This window comes from Pseudorca crassidens, chromosome 9, assembly GCF_039906515.1.
Source record: "Pseudorca crassidens isolate mPseCra1 chromosome 9, mPseCra1.hap1, whole genome shotgun sequence".
In the NCBI taxonomy this organism is placed as follows: Eukaryota; Metazoa; Chordata; class Mammalia; order Artiodactyla; family Delphinidae; genus Pseudorca; species Pseudorca crassidens.
In genome coordinates, this window is record NC_090304.1 from 85,150,558 (window position 1) to 85,166,914 (window position 16,357).

The following is a 16,357-nucleotide window of genomic DNA, read 5'->3' on the forward strand; positions in this document are numbered from 1 at the left end:
TAGATACATTCCTCCCTATCCACTCCCAGGGCCCACCCACTGTCTAATTCAGGCCTTATGATTCACATATGAACTATTTCTATGGGCTCCAAATGGTTCCCTTCAACATAACCTTCACCCATCAATCTATCCTACTCTTCATTGTGAAATTTAACTTCCCAGTGGAATCTATGATCATATTTTTCTTTTGCTCAAAAATCTTCCTTGATTCCCACAACCCACATTTCTTTTTATAAGAAAAAATCTTTCAGACAGTATTTTGTCTGCAAGCCATTTGGAATATCCATAGACAAGTTCTTATTTTAGAATAATGGAAACAATAAAGGGAAGAAACTTAGAGACCATCTAAGTTAATTTATATCCTCACATATTTAAACTAAATCTTTAATTAATTAAGGATTAATTACACAAAATCAATTGGTGGGGCAGTGAATAGAAGAGGTGGTCTTGATCTAACTTGTCAGATTAGTTGGAATGAACTAAAGTCATAGGGTTCTGTTTAAACCCATAATATCTTGGACTATTGCATTATGCACCTCATAGGCACCTTGCTTTTAATCACTCCTCCCTTCAAACTGTGTATCATACTACTACCAGAGATATCTTTTTAAAACCCAAATCTATGTCATGACTTTGAGAGCTTCCTGTTTTTACAAAATAAAGTTCATACTTGGTATTCAGATGGTATCTAATCAAAGCTGTAAGAGATTGAGAGCAAACATATCTCCAATTCTTCACCCCTTTTATCACTATCCTTTTTGCAATTTGACTTTGCAGCTCATCCAATCAACAGGTGGAGTCAATTTCCCCACGCTTAGAATTTAAGTTAGCCTTGTGACTTTCTTTGGACAATAGATTGTGGCAGAAATGACAGAGTACCAATACCAAGCTCAGGTCTCAAGAGACCTTACCTACTTCCACTCATTTTCTGGAGCTCTGCCACTGCCATGTGAACAAACCTAGGCTAGGCTACCAAATGATGAGAGACACGTGGCACAATCACTTCTATCCACCCATCCAACATCCAGCCAACCACATGTGAGGATGAGGCCAGTCTAGGCAAGCCAGCCTCCAGCCTACCCATCAGAACACCATAGATTTATGACCAAGCTCAGCTGAAATCACCAAATCTGGTCCAGATCAGCAGAACCCCCAAATTAGCCTGTATACTCATAAGCAGTAATGAATACTGATTGTTTAAACCACTCCATTTTTGGTGGTTTGTTACACAGCAATAGCTGAGACACCAATCTACTTTCCAGCTTCTCCCACTCTCTACCTTGTATCCTGATATTCCCTCACCCAAATTACTTGACATTCCCTAAGTATATCACAGTCATGTCTCACTGCCTTTTTTATGCTTCACCTTCTGACTAAAAGTCCCCTTTTTCTTTCCTATTTTGTGAAAATCTACTCAACATTCAAAATCCAGCTCAAACATCATTCATTTTTTCCTGAGATATTTATTGAGGGTAGGTTATGAGGTTTTGAAACTGAACAAGATGCAGTCTGTGCACTCAGCCAGCTCAGAGTTGAGGAAAAAGCAAAGAAGTAAATAGCTAATGTCACTTTATTCTTTCTCTAACTCCCTCTCTAACTTAAATCTTTCTTATTTCTTCCCAATCACTCTCATTCCTCAATTATAGCACTTCTCACAGTGTGATGCCAGCTATAATAACTGTACCTAGCTTGAAGAAATCTTACAAAGAATAGATGAGATTGAAGGCAAAACCCTTAGCATAGTGTGTGAAACTTAGTAAGTAGAAAATAAATGTTAGCTTTTATTTTTAGTTGACACATACTCTCATCTCCCCTACTTGACTGAATATAAGTTTGAGAGCAGGAAGTTAGCCAAATTCATCTTGTGTCCAAAGTGCCTAAAGTATATAGGTACCTGGCACTCACCAGATGTCCACTGAACAGATATCCGCAGGGCAACCAAGAATCAGTGGCCCTGGGGCTCTTGTGTTATACTGGGGCGCCCTCTGCCATGCATGCGTCTGTTCACACATTCAGGTATGAAGTGAATCTCCTGAGGGAGCCCAAATAAAGCTAGAAAATTTCCAGAAAGGCTCATGCCATTTAAAGAGTCTGTCTCCTTAAATGCAGGATACTGCTCTCACCACCACTCCCCCACAGTGCTATATATGGTGTCATTCATTTTATAGCTGCAACCAATTATATTATTTGTTTTTTGAGAAACAAAATTTTTTTTTTGCGTTACGCGGGCCTCTCACCGTTGTGGCCTCTCCTGTTGCAGAGCACAGGCTCGGGACACGCAGGCTCAGCAGCCAGGGCTCACGGGCCTAGCTGCTCCGCGGCATATGGAATCTTCCCGGACCGGGGCACGATCCCGTGTCCCCTGCATCGGCAAGCAGACTCTCAACCACTGCACCACCAGGGAAGCCCAGATTTTATATCTTGTTTAGATCACAATTAAGTCCTTCAGAAGTAATGATAGAATGTAAAATAAAGAGAGATGGTGGGATTGATGAAAGGATATATCATAGGACTTCATGCCCTACCAGATTTGAAATCCCTTTGAGAAGAAAGAGAAAAAGCAACTATGTGCATGGAACATACTTATCTCTTGAGATTTTAGCTAAAGACATCTGAATGTAGATGTACCTCATACCCATGTAATCACATTTTTTACTCTTCCCCTTCATGTTTTATGTTTTTTATGTCACATTTTATATCTTTTTACCTTGTGTATCCCTTAGCTAATTGTTGTAGTTATAGTTATTTTTACTACTTTTGCCTTTCAACCTTCACACTAGCTATATAAGTGATTAATCTATTGCTTTTACTATATATTTACCTTTACCAGTGAGATTTATACTTTCATATGTTTTCTTGTTACTAATTAGCGTGGCCTTTCTTTTCAGCTTAAAGAAGTCCCTTTAACATTTCTTGTAATGCTGATTTTTGAGGTAATGAACTCCTTAAGCTGTTGCTTGTCTGGAAAACTCTTTATTTCCTTCATAATTTGTTAGGTAGAGTATTCTTGGTTGGAAGTTTTTCTTTAAGCATTTTGAATATATGGTGCCACTCACAACTGACCTACAAAATTTCTGCTGAAAAATCTGTTCATAGTCTTATGGAGATTCCAAATCACATTTTTAAAAAATTAGAATATGTGTTGTGATTATTTAATCACATAACCGTAAATAAAGTGTTTAAACAGAAGGGATAAAAATGCACTCGATCTGCTGTTGGTTGACTCCACAGATGTGGATCCATACAGAGGCACCACATTATATAAAGAACTTGAGCATCCTTGGATTTTGCAGGGGTCCTGGAACTAATCCCCCATGAATAGCAAAGGACAATTATTACTGGACATTGTAGCGAGAAAGGAGACGTGAGAGGGGAAATACATTTTCATTTTTGTACTGAATTTTTTTACATAAAAGAATGTATTTTAAGAAAGTTGCTCTGAATAACTTAATGTAAAGTGCTTTTTTAAGTTATCGCTATTATAAGCAAACTTCAGCGAAATGGCAATGCTATGTTCTTTTTTTTTTAATAGACCTTTATTGGAGTATAATTACTTCACAATACTGTGTTAGTTTCTGTTGCACAAGAAAGCAAATCAGTCATATGCATACACATGTCCCCATATACCCTCCCTCCCATCCTCCCTATCCCACCCCTCTAGGTCATCGCAAAGCACGGAGCCAACCTCCCTGTGCTATGTTGATGCTTCCCACCAGCCAGCTATTTTACATTCGGAGGTATATGTATGTTGATGCTACTCTCCCTTCACCCCAGCTTTGCCCTCCCACCCCATGTCCTCAAGTTCATTTTCTATGTCTATCTCTTTATTCCTGCCCTGCCACTAGATTCATCAGTATCCTTTTGTTGTTGTTGTTAGATTCCACATATATGCGTTAGCATACGGTATTTGTTTTTCTCATTCTGACTTACTTCACTCTGTATGACAGACTCTAGGTCCACCCACCTCATTACAAATAACTCAATTTTGTTTCTTTTTATGGCTGAGTAATATTCCATTGTATATATGTGCCACATGTTCTTTATCTATTCAACTGTCGATGGACATTTAGGTTGGTTCCATGTCTTGGCTATTCTAAATAGTGCCACAATGAATATTGTGGTACATGTCTCTTTTTGAATTATGGTTTTCTCAGGGTATATGCCCAGTAGTGGGATTGCTGGGTCATATGGTAGTTCCATTTTTAGTTTTTTAAGGAACCTCCATACTGTTGTCCACAGTGGTTGTGTCAATTTACATTCCCACCAACAGTGCAGGAGGGTTCCATTTTCACCACACCCTTTCCAGCATTTACTGTTTCTAGATTTTTTGATAATGTCCATTCTGACTGGTGGGAGGTGATACCTCATTGTAGTTTTGATTTGCACTTCTATAATAATTAGTGATGTTGAGTATTTTTTCATGTGCCTCTTGGCCATCTGTATGTCTTCTTTTGTGAAATGTCTATTTAGATCTTCTGCCTATTTTTGATTTGGCTGTTTGTTTTTTGTGATATTGAGCTCCATGAGCTGTTTGTATATTATGGAGATCAATCCTTTGTCTGTTGTTTCATTTGCAAATATTTTCTCCCATTCTGAAGGTTGTCTTTTCATCTTGTTTACAGTTTCCTTTGTTGTGCAAAAGCTTTTAAGTTTATTAGGTCCCATTTGTTTATTTTTGTTTTTATTTTCATTACTCTAGGAGGTGGGTCAAAAAAGATCTTGCTGTGGTTTATGTCAAAGACTGTTTTGCCTATGTTTTCCTCTAAGGGTTTTATAGTGTCTGACCTTACATTTAAGTCTTTAATCCATTTGGAGTTTATTTTTGTGTATGGTGTTAGGGATTGTTCTAATTTCATTCCTTTACATGTAGTTGTCCAGTTTTCCCAGCGCCACTTATTAAAGAGACTGTCTTTTCTCCATTGTATGTTCTTGCCTCCTTTGTCATAAATTAGTTGACTATATGTGCATGGGTTTATCTCTGGGCATTCTATCTTGTACCATTGATCTATATTTCTGTTTTTGTGCCATTACCACACTGTCTTGATTACTATACCTTTGTGCTATAGTTTGAAGTCGGGGAGCCTGATTCCTCCAACTCTGTTTTTCTTTGTCAGGATTGCTTTGACTATTCGGGGTCTTTTGTGTTTCCTTACTAATTGTAAAATTTTTTGTTCTAATTCTGTAAAGAATGCCATTGGTAGTTTGATAGGGATTGCAATGAATCTGTAGATTGTTTTGGGTAGTATAGTCATTTCCACAGTTCTTCTAATCCAAGATCTTGGTAATCCAATTCTTCCAATCCAAGAACATGGTATTTATCTCCATCTGTTTATGTCATGTCACCTTTGATTTCTTTCATCAGTGTTTTACAGTTTTCTGAGTACAAGTCTTTCACCTCCTTAGGCAGGTTTATTCCTAGGTATTTTATTCTTTTTGTTGCAATGGTAAATGGGAGTGTTTCCTTAATTTCTCTTTCTGCTTTTTCATTGTTGGTGTATAGGAATGCCAGAGATTTCTGTGCATTAATTTTGTTTCCTGCAACCTTACCAAGTTCATTGATTAGTTCTAGTAGTTTTCTGGTGGCATCTTTCAGATTTTCTATGTATATTATCATGACATCAGCAAACAGCGACAGTTTTACTTCTTTTCAAATTTGTATTCCTTTTATTTCATTTTCTTCTCTGATTGCTGTGGCTAGGACTTCCAAAACTATGTTGAATAAGAAATACGAGGACATCCTTGTCTTGTTCCTGATCTTAGTGGAAATGTTTTCAGTTTTACACCATTGAGTATGACGCTTGCTGTGGATTTGTCATATATGGCCTTTATTGTGTTGAGGTAGGTTCCTTCTATGCCCATTTTTATTTTCTTTAAACTTTTTCTTTTATAAATGTATTTATTGTATTTATTTTTGGCTGCATTGGGTCTTAGATGCTGTGCATGGGCTTTCTCTAGTTGTGGTGAGCAAGGGCTACTCTTCATTGTGGTGCACAGGTTTCTCACTGTGGTGACTTCTCTTTTCGCGGAGCATGGGCTTTAAGCATGTGGGTTGCAGTAGTTGTGGCTCGCAGGCTCAGTAGTTGTGGCACACGGGCTTAGTTGCTCCACGGCATGTGGGATCTTCCTGGACCAGGGATTGAACCGGTGTTCCCTGCACTGGCAGGTGGATTCTTAACCACTGTGCCACCAAGGAAACCCTGTGCCCATTTTCTGGAGAGTTTTTATCATAAATGGGTGTTGAATTTTGTTAAAAGATTTTTCTGCATCTATTGAGATGATCATATGGTTTTATTCCTTAATTTGTTAATGTGGTGTATCACATTGACTGATTTGAGTATATTGAAGAATGCTTGCATCCCTGGGATAAATCCCACTTGATCATGGGTTATAAAACTTTTAATGTGCTGTTGGATTCTGTTTGCTAGTATTTAGTTCAGGATTTTTGCATCTATGTTCATCAGTGATATTGGTCTATAATTTTCTTTTTTTCTGTGATATCTTTGTCTGCTTTTGGTATCAGGGTGATGGTGGCTTCGTAAAGTGAATTTGGGAGTGTTTCTCCCTCTGTAATTATTTGGAAGAGTTTGAGAAGGATTGGTGTTAGCCCTTGTCTAAATGTTTGTTAGAATTTGCCTGTGAAGCCATCTGGTCCTGAACTCATGTTTGTTGGAAAATTTTTAATCACAGTTTCAATTGCATTACTTGTGATAGGCCTGTTTATATTTTCTAATTCTTCCTGGTTCAGTCTTGGAAAATTGTACCTTTCCAAGAAGTTGTCCATTTCTTCGTGGTTGTCCATTTTATTGGCATATAGTTGTTTGTAGTTATCTCTTATAATCCTTTGTATTTCTACAGTGTCAGCTGTGATTTCTCCTTTTTCATTTTTAATTTTATTGATTTGCAACCTCTCCCTGTTTTTCCTGATGAGTCTGGTGAAGGGTTTATCAATTATGTTTATCTTCTCAAAGAACCAGTTTTTAGTTTTATTGATCTTTGCTACTGTTTTCTCCATTTATACTTCATTTATTTCTGTTCTGATCTTTATGATTTCTTTCCTTCTACTGACTTTGGGTTTTCTTTGTTCTTCTTTCTCTAGTTGTTTTAAGTGTAGGGTTAGATAGTTTATTTGAGATTTTTCTTGTTTCTTGAGGTGACATTGTATTGCTACAAACTTGCCTCTTAGATCTGCTTTTGCTGCATCCCATAGGTTTTGGATTGTCTTGTTTTTGTTGTCATTGGTTTCTATGTATTTTTAAATTTCTTCTTTGATTTCTTCAGTGATCTCTTGGTTATTTAGTAGTGCACTGTTTAGCCTCCATGTATTTGTGTTTTTTACAGTTTTTTTTCCTGTAATTGATTTCTAATCTCATAGCATTGTGGTCAGAATAGATGCTTGATATGATATCAATATTCTTAAATTTTCCAAGGCTTGATTTGTGACCCAAGATAGGATCTATCCTAGAGAATGTTCCATGAGCACTTGAGAAAAATGTGTATTCTGTTGTTTTTGGAAGGAATGTCCTATAAATATCAATTAAGTCCATCTTGTGTAATGTATCATTTAAAGTTTGTTTTTCCTTATTTATTTTCTGTTTGGATGATCTGTCCAGTGGTGAAAGTGGGGTGCTAAAATCCACAACTATTACTGTGTAACTGTCGATTTCTCCTTTCCTTGATGTTAGCATTTGCCTTATGTATTGAGATGCTCCTATGTTGGTTGTATAAGCATTTATAAATGTTACATCTTCTTCTTGGATTGGTCCTTTGATCATTAGGTAGTGTCCCTCCTTATCTCTTGTAACAGTCTTTATTTTAAAGTCTATTTTATCTGATACAAGTATTGCTACTCCAGCTTTCTTTTGATTTCCATTTGCATGGAATATCTTTTTCCATCCCTTCACTTTCAGTCTGTATGTGTCCCTAGGTCTGAATTGGGTCTCTTTTAGACAGCATATATATGGGTCTTGTTTTTTTTGGGGTCTTGTTTTTGTATCCATTCAGCCAGTCTGTGTCTTTTGGTTGGGGCCTTTAATCCATTTACATTCAAGGTTATTATCGATATGTATGTTCCTATTACCATTTTCTTAATTGTCTGGGGTTTGTTTTTGTGGGTCTTTTTCTTCTCTTGTGTTTCCCACTTAGAGAAGATTCTTTAGCGTTTGTTGTAAAGCTGGTTCGGTGGTGCTGAATTCTGCTAGCTTTTGCTAGTCTGAAAAGCTTTTGACTTCTCCATCGAATCTGAATGAGATCATTGCTGGGTAGAGTAATCTTGGTTGTAGGTTTTTCTGTTTCATCACTTTAAGTATATCCTGCCACTCCCTTCTGGCCTGAAGAGTTTCAGCTGATAACCTTATGGGATTTTTTGTATGTTATTTTTTGTTTTTCCCTTGCTGCTTTTAATATTTTTTCTTTAATTTAATTTTTGTTAGTTTGATTAATATGTGTCTTGCTGTGTATCTCCTTGGGTTTTTCCTGTATGGGACTCTCTGTGCTTGCTGGACTTATGTGACTATTTCCTTTCCCATGTTAGGGAAGTTTTCAAGTATAATCTCTTCAAATATTTTCTCAGACCCTTTCTTTTTCTCTTCTTCTTTTGGGACCCCTATAATTTGAAGGTTGGTGCATTTAGTGTTGTCCCAGAGGTCTCTGAGATTGTCTTCAATTCTTTTCATTCGTTTTTCTTTATTCTGGTCCTGGGCAGTTATTTCTACATTTTGTCTTCCACCTCACTTATTCATTCTTCTGCCTCAGTTATTCTGTCATTGATTGCTTCTAGTGTATTTTTCATTTCAGTTATTATGTTGTTCATCTCTGTTTGTTCTTTAGTTCTTCTAGATCTTTGTTAAACATTTCTTTTACTTTCTCAATCTGTGTCTACATTCTACTTCCAAGATTGTGGATCATCTTTACTATGATTACTCTGAATTCTTTTTCAGGTTGATTGCCTATTTCCTCTTTATTTACCTGGTCTTGTGGGGTTTTACCTTGTTCCTTCATCTGTGACATATTTTTTTGCCCACATTGTTTTTTATGAGTGGGATTGTATTCCTGTTTTACTGGTTGTTTGGCCTGAGGTTTCCAACTCTGGGGTTTGTATGCTATTGAATAGAGCTTTGTCTTGGTGCTGATGAGGAACTCTCTGAGACCTCACTCTGATGAAAATTCCCTGGGTCTGAGGTTCTCTGTTAATCCAGTGGTTCAGACTCAGAGCTCCCACTGCAGGAGCTTTGGCCCATTCCCAGGCTCATGAACCAAGGTACTGCAAGCCACCTGGGGTGGCCAAAAAAAGAAAAAAGAAAAAACCCAACAATAACAAAGTAAAGAATAAAAGTAGACTAGGAAACTAACAGCCATGTTAGGAAGAATATAAAAATAAAAATATAGATGAATCAAAAACCGGAAGGTACAACAGTACCACAGTAGTAATAAAGAGGAGGAAGAAAAAAAAATGGGGGGATAGGCCTTGGCTGTGGAGGGCAGTGCCTAAGCAAGGCGAGCTTTGGGTGGTGGGTGAGGCCAATGCTCAGGAACCACAGGGCTGGAAAAACCCTAGGGGCTGTGGAAGGTGGGGCTTAGGCTCAAGGAACAGAAGGGGCACAGGTGTGCCCCCCACCCCTTGTCTCAGATGGCCAGGGACCTCACCTAGGAGCACAGCAGGCTTCCTGGGCTCGAGTGGGTGGGGCAAACACCTTCCTCTCCTCTCCTGCTCTTCTGAGCTGGGAGGGCCCCTCTCACCTGTCTCTCCTGATCTCCCCAGTTTCAGGAATGTTGATCCTGTCTGGCCTCCACTTCTCCTCCCCGCTTAGTCTGCCTACATCCTACCAGTTCACTTTGGGGTTCCTCCCATCTCTTTGGGTGTCAGAGTCCCCCACCAGCGGCCGGCAGGCGCCCTAGTTCCTATGTTCTTTTTTTTTTTTTTTAAAGTTTGCCAACCCTCAAGTTAGATTTTTTTATTAATTTATTAATTTTTAAATTTTTGGCTGAGTTGGGTCTTCATTGCCATGCGCGGGCTTTCTCTAGTTGCAGTGAGCTGGGGCTACTCTTCTTTGTGGTGTGCAGGCTTCTCATTGCGGTGGCTTCTCTTGTGGAGCACGGGCTAAAGGTGCACAGGCTTCAGTAGTTGCAGCACGCAGCCTCAGTAGTTGTGGCGCATGGGCTTAGTTGCTCTGCGGCATGTGGGATCTTCCTGGACCAGGGCTCGAACTCCTGTCCCCTGCATTGGCAAGTGGGATCTTAACCACTGCGCCACCAGGGAAGACCATCCTATGTTCTTGTATTAATGCTTCCTGACCATAGGACTGAAAGCTGACTGCAAGATGATTTGATTGGAGTATTGCACTTTCCACAAATGCAAAGATCTTTTTTTTTAAAATTAAGAACTACTAGGTGGTTTTCAGACTGGTTCCTGAGAAGCTCTGTGGGGGTTTTATTGTTTGTTTTGTTAATTAATTAATTAATTTGTTTGTTTTTATTTTTGGCTATGTTGGGTCTTTGTTGTTGCACGTGGGCTTTCTCCAGTTAAGGCAAGTGGGGGTTACTCTTTGTTGTGGTGCATGGGCCTCACATTGTCGTGGCTTCTCTTGTTGCAGGGTATGGGCTTTAGGCACCTGGGCTTCAGTAGTTGTGGCACATGGGCTCAGTAGTTGTGGTTCACGGGTTCTAGAGTGCAGGCTCAGTAGCTGTGGTGCACGGGCTCAGTAGTTTCTTCCCAGCATGTAGGATCTTCCCGGACCAGGGATCTAATCCATGTTCCCTGCATTGGCAGGCAGATTCTTAACCACTGCACCACCAGCGAAGCCCTAAAATGATTTCCTCATATTCTAATACAAATAACTCAAGCTCCACTCAACCCATTAATGGAAACAATAAGTTGGCAATCCTTTTAAAAGAAGACTAAATTGCAGATACAAAGACTATTAAAAGCTATGAGAGAATACAAGGGACAACTTCATAACAATGTGTAATTTTTCTTTGAGCATTTTAAGTAGAATTATTTTAAAGTCCATGTCTAATAACTCCATTAGCTATACTCTCTGTGGCTCTTCTTTATTGTCTGTTGTTTATCTTATTTTTTTAAATATTTTATTTTATATTAGAGTATAGTTGATTAACAATGTTGTGTAACTATCCCTCCCCATACTCTTACCCTCTGGTAACCATAAGTTCATCCTCTAAGTCAGTGAGTCTGTTTCTATTTTGTAAATATGTTCATTTGTATCACTTTTTTTTGGATTCTGTATATAAGTGATACCATACAATATTTGTCTTTCTCTGTCTGACTTACTTCATTCAGTATGACAATCTCTAGGTCCATCCATGTTGCTGCAAATGACATTTCATTCTTTTTAATGGTTGAGCAATAGTCCATTGTATATATGTACTACTTCTTTATCCATTCATCTGTTGATGGACATTTAGGTTGCTTTCATGTCTTGGCTATTGTAAACAGCGCTGCAATGAACATTGGGGTGCATGTATCCTTTTGGACCATGGTTTTCTCCAGATATATGCCTAGGAGTGGGATTGCAGGGTCATAAGGTAGCTCTATTTTTAGTTTTTTATGGAACCTCCGTACTGCTTTCCACAGTGGCTGTACCAATTTATATTCCTACCAACAATGTTAGAGGGTTCCCTTCTCTCCACACCTTCTCCAACATTTATTGCTTGTGGATTTTTTGATGCTAGCCATTCTGACTGGTGTGAGGTGATATGTCATTTTAGTTTTTATTTGCATTTCTCTAATAATTAATGCTGTTGAACATCATTTTATGTGCCTCTTGGCCATCTGTATGTCTTCTTTGGAGAAATATCTATTTAGGTCTTCTGTCTAATTTTTTATTGGGTTGTTTGTTTTTATGATATTAAGCCTCATGAGCTGTTTGTAAATTTTGGAGACCAATTCCTTGTTGGTCTCATTTTTTGCAAATATTTTCTTCTGTTCTGCAGGTTGTATTTTGTTTTGTTTATGGTTTCCTTTGCTGTGCAAAAGTTTTTGAGTTTAATTAGGTCCCATTTGTTTATTTTTGTTTTTATTTTCATTACTCTGGAAGATGGATTGAAAAAGATATTTCTGTGATTTATGTCAGAGAGTGTTCTGTCTATGTTTTCCTCTGAGAGTTTTATAGTGTCCAGTCTTACATTTAGGGCCTTAATCCATTTTGAGTTTATTTTTGAGTATGGTGTTAAGAGTGTTATAATTTCATTTTTCCCACCACCATTTATTGAAGAGACTGTTTTTCCTCCATTGTATAGTCCTCTCTGCTTTGTTGTAGATTAATTGACCATAGGTGCATGGGTTTTCTATCCTCTTCCATTGATTTATATTTCTATTTTTGTGCCAGTACCATACTGGTTTTTTTGTTTTTTTGCTGGGTTTTTTTTTGTGGTACGCGGGCCCCTCACTGTTGTGGCCTCTCCCATTGCGGAGCACAGTCTCTGGATGCACAGGCTCAGTGGCCATGGCTCACAGGCCCAGCTGCTCCGCGGCATGTGGGAATCCTCCCAGACCAGGACATGAACCTGTGTCCCCTGCATCAGCAGGCAGACTCTCAGCCACTGCCTAACCAGGGAAGCCCCCATACTGTTTTGATGACTATAGCTTTGTAGTATATTCTGAAGTCAGGGAGCCTGATTCCTCCAACTTCACTTTTCTTTCTCAAGATAGCTTTGGCTATTCTGGGTCTTTTGTGTTTCCATACAAATTTTAAGATTTTTGTTCTAATCCTGTGAAAAATGCCATTGGTAATTTGATAGGGATTGCATTGAATCTGTAGATTGCCTTGGGTACTACAGTCATTTTGACAATATTGATTCTTCTAACCCAAGAACATCATTCTCTTATTTTTGATTACTTTGCCTTTTCTCTTCATGTATCTATTTATTTTCTATTGAGTGCCAGATACTGCATATGAAATTTTTTTAAAAATATGGAACGCTTCGTGAATTTGCATCTCTTTCTTGCACAGGGGCCATGCTAACCTTCTCTGTATCATTCCAATTTTAATATATGTGCACAGAAGCAAGCACGAAAATTTTTTTAAATTAAAGTGAAGCTTAGGATTATGATAGAAAGTTTCTCTTGTTAGAGTTTTCATTTGCTCTGCCAGACTACTGTGGCACTAACAATATTGTTTCACCTTAAGCCAATCAGGGATTACATGATTCAAATCTAGACTTCAAGGACTTCTTGTCTTGGCTAAAATGAATAAACTTGCTATCACTTTCTCAAAACTCATATAACAATCATTACAGTGGTGAATTTCCTGGGTTTTGTTTTTCTGCCCATATCTCCTAACTTAGACTGTAGGGCAACCCAAATCCCAGAACTGCACAGCAGGTATGAACAGAAAAGCTCCAATATAAACTTTCTTTTTCTAGTTAGAAGACCAGGTAAGGGGCCCTGCAGGATTGTAAATGTGCTGGTTATCCCCCATTTTTTCTTTTACTAATCTCCTGACCATGCCCTGTGGCAAGTCATGAAGCTGCACTCTTGCAAGAGAGCAGCAGTCATGATCTTGCAGGCACCTACAAGTCAGAGAAAGTCCTTTATTACAGAAGAACTGGGAAAAGGAATTCCTATGGTCTTGAGTATTGGGGAAATAATACTCTGTTTTCTATTTTCTCTCTACCCTTTGCTCCTAAGGCAGATCCAGTTATGGAAAGTGTGTAACAGCATGGAGAGGCCAACACTTCTGCTTTCTAAGGACGATGAAAAGGGCTAAAATATATTCAGGAAATTATAGAAAGGAGAGAGCTGGAGAAATAGATCCCCTAAATCTGTGTATGTGGTCATTTTTGAGCAAATCAAAGCAAAGAAATAGAGATTATAAAACAAGAACTAAATGGAAACTTTTAAAATTAAAAAGTAAAATAACTAAAACAAAAATTTACTGATGGGTTTAATATCAGAATGGAAAGAGTAGGTGAAGTTAAAGATAGATGCATAGAAACCATTAAATCTGAACAACAAATAGAAAAGCAATTTTTAAAAAATTGAACTGAGCTTCAGAGACCTGTAGTAAAATATCAGAAGGTCTAATATTTTTGTTCCTAAGGTCCAAAAAGAAGAAGAAAAATAAATTGATGCAGAAAAATGTTTTGAAAAAATAATTGCTGAAAACATCCCAAATTGGTTGAAGGACATGACATTACAGATTCAAAAAGCTCAGTGAATTTCAAATAAGATAAACTCAAAGAAAACAACAATCATAATGACCAAACTACTGAAAACCAAAAATAATGAAAAAATTCTTACAAGCAACCAGAGAGAAATAAAACATTGTGTATAGAGCATAACAAATTGAATAATTGCAGACTTCTCATAAGAAACTATTATGGTCAGAAGACAGTAGAATATTTTTAAGGTGCTGAAAGAAACTAATGGTCAACCCTGAATTCTATATATAGTGAAAATATCCTTCAAGGATAAAAGCAAACAAAAACATTCTAAGATGAAGGAAAACTAAGGGAATCTGTTGGCAGCAGAATTACCCTAAAAGAAATGTTAAAGGAAGTTCTTGAGGGGGAAGGGAAATGATATCAGAATGATACATGGAATGAAGAAAGAGCAACAGAAATGGTAAATGTCTAGATAAATAAGCTATTTTTTCTCTAAGTTCTTTAAAACGTGTATGGCTATGAAAAGCAAAAAGATAACATTGTGAGGTTTTCAGTGTATGCAATACATATGACAACTACAGTATAAATAAAGGAGGATAAAATGGCCTATATGATTATAAGATTTTTACATTTCATTTGAAGTGGTAAAATATTAACTCTAAATACACCATGAAATTTTGTATGTTGCAGTCCCCAGAGAAACTACTAAAATAATTATTCAAAGATATATAATCAAAAAGACAATAGATAAATTTAAATGGAATACACAGCATTCACAGGAAAATGGAAACAGAAAAACAAAAAGGGGGGCCAATAGAAAACAGATAATAAAAAATAGTATAATACAGTATAAAAACAGATAATAAAATGATAGTATTAAATGATAGTATTAAATCCATATCAATAATTACATTAAATGTAAATGGTCCAAACATACAAATTAAGAAACAGAGATTGTCAGATTGAATAAAAATCTGGATTTCAATTACTATGAAGGCCAATTTACTTCTGGTTTATCTTACTTCTAGGGTAATATTTTGAGAGTTTACCCAAAGACTAGGAGCTTACTCCTCTTCTTGAAGGACTCTGAATTCAAATGTTTATTCCTTTAGGTCCTAAAGGCTGCTTAAAACACTACTCACCCTCTCAGTCACTTCATAATCTAGAAACTAATAGGGAAAGAAAACTCCCAAATATTGAGTTCACTTCTTGGGCTTCCCTTTCCTCCATGATCTTGACCTTGTAATTCTTCACTCCCTTCTTAGCTACCTAAAATCTACAAACTTATTTTTTTTTATATTTTTTTCAGCTTTCCTAGCTATTTTTCACAAGTATTGGTCTGAGTTCCTTACTTCCTATATATTTAAAATCCAAGAAGAATAAAAAATTTTAAGATAAAATATAATTTATACAAATTGACCCATAAAATAGAATATCTAGATAACTTAGTAATCATATAAGAAATTGTATAGTCTGAGATCTATTCCTAATAATTGTATTCCACCAAGACAATTTTACCAATGAAATTCTCAATAAAGGATAATTCCAATGTTACATAAAATGTTACAAGTTATAAAGGGAAAATTGAAAGCTATCCAACTTTTATAAGACTAGTGTTATTCTATTACCAAACCTGGAGTGGACAAGGACAACACAAGAAAAGAAAAGAAAAACCAGTCCCCCTTATGAACAAAGGCAAAAATTCTAAATAAGACAGTAAGGTAACTCTGATAGTATAGTGAAAGTGTAATATATTGTGATCAAGTAGGATATATCCCAGGAATAAAAGTAGCTTAATTATTTACCAGATCAAATGAGAAAAAAACTATATGATCATCTCAATAGATGCTGGAAAAGCATGTGATAAAGTAAAACTATACCCTGAATTTTTTAATTAACAAATTCAGAATATAAAAGAAACTTTCTTTACCAGATAAAAGTCATCTGCTAAAAGCTTACATCAAATATCATACCTAAAGGAGAACGTGTAGAAGCATTCACATTAAGGTAAAAAAACAAGTAAAGGATGTCCTCTATTATCACTGTTAATCAACATATTATTGGAGAACCTAACCAATGCAACATGAATAAAAAGGACATAAGCTATACAAATTGGAGTGGAAGAAATGAAACATCACTACTAGCCTGATACGTGATTGTCCACCTAGAAATTCCAAAGCAACAACTACCAAACTCCTGGAACTAACAAGAGTTTAGTAACGTGGCTGGATATAAAATA

At 37.0% G+C, this 16,357-nt stretch overlaps 1 non-coding gene across 1 annotated transcript; it reads right to left on the reverse strand.

Annotated features, from left to right (window-relative positions):
- Positions 1-12,920: 12,920 nt before the first annotated feature.
- On the reverse strand, positions 12,921-13,026 carry LOC137231392 (U6 spliceosomal RNA). The gene has a single exon (XR_010946514.1). It is a non-coding gene; the product is annotated as a U6 spliceosomal RNA (small nuclear RNA).
- Between the last annotated feature and the right edge of the window lie 3,331 nt (positions 13,027-16,357).